We start from the raw sequence: 1078 nt of genomic DNA, 5'->3' as shown, positions 1-1078 counted from the left end.
TAGGTCTCACCCTAGGTCTCCTAATGGAGGGAGGGGCGCCATCTTTACTGTCAGATTTTTTAATAACAAGGCTAAAACCCCCACCAACCTCCCACCGGGGAGGCCACCCAACCAGACCAAAGGATCCTTGTTTGCCCACTGAGCGATTAGCCCACAACAACCTTAGGACAGGCAAGTGAATTTCAAACATGTTTGATTTTCTCCTGACCCTACGATTCCTGATGGAGAGGTGGTCGTGAGAGGTGGATCGCCCCTTGTTACGCCCCTGTACCACTTCCTGCAACAGCTCAGGCTGCTTCCCCACCAGCGAGGGGACATTCCACATCCCCAGAGCCACAGAGCCACAGATCCACAGATCCGGTCGCCAAGGCCAAAGCCTCTGACTGCTGCCCAGGCCTCTTTGCACCGGTCCCTCATGGTTCCACTCTTTGTCTGACCTGTTACTAGGAGCCGTTCTGTCTTGAGAGACCACACCAGGGGTTTTAAAGCCCCCGAGGTCATGGCCTCTGGCACTGAAACCACTCCACCTCATGAAGGTGGTGATTCAAGGAGGGGGGAAAAGTTCTAATGGGTTCTGTTTAGGGGTCAGTTACCGGAACAGAGAGGGAGTGGCGGCCTAGTTGTTAGGACATTGTGCTTGGAATCCAGAGGTTCTGAGTTCAAAGCCCCACTCCCACAGACTGCCACTCTGGTTCCCTTAACCCCACACTGCTCCCCGGGCGCCGCACAATGGCAGCCCACTGCTCCCCAATGGGTTAAATGCAGAGAGTTTATTTTGTTGCTCTGTTCTTGTGACAGTGTAATGACTTTAAAAAACGCAGGAAAAAACAAACCAGTGCTTAGTGTGATGTCGCCCTCTGGTGGCCTGGAGGGCAGGAGAAGGTTCTGCTAGTCTGGCTTCATCCTCTGTCCTGTTCAGGGTTTGTATCAGAGTCGGATCAGAAGGACTGAACAGAACCAGGGCCTTGGAGACTAAACCAGTTATTAAACCAGTAATGAATGTAATGGTTGTCTTACTGTAGATGGTGGGAATAAAGAGGTCATCTCTGTTTTCTTTAAGGGCGTTTCCACGGAGAAG

At 51.9% G+C, this 1078-nt stretch overlaps 1 protein-coding gene across 1 annotated transcript in view; it reads left to right on the top strand.

Annotated features, from left to right (window-relative positions):
* Positions 1-1078, top strand: part of LOC107087415 (CD109 antigen-like) — a 91138-nt gene that overhangs the window by 2400 nt on the left and 87660 nt on the right. The gene's annotated exons all lie outside the window — the stretch shown is intronic.

Source organism: Cyprinodon variegatus, unplaced genomic scaffold, assembly GCF_000732505.1.
Source record: "Cyprinodon variegatus isolate N-32 unplaced genomic scaffold, C_variegatus-1.0 Scaffold183, whole genome shotgun sequence".
Classification (NCBI taxonomy): domain Eukaryota; kingdom Metazoa; phylum Chordata; class Actinopteri; order Cyprinodontiformes; family Cyprinodontidae; genus Cyprinodon; species Cyprinodon variegatus.
Note: the sequence above shows the minus strand (reverse complement) of the source record. Positions and strands in the feature narration are given on the sequence as shown.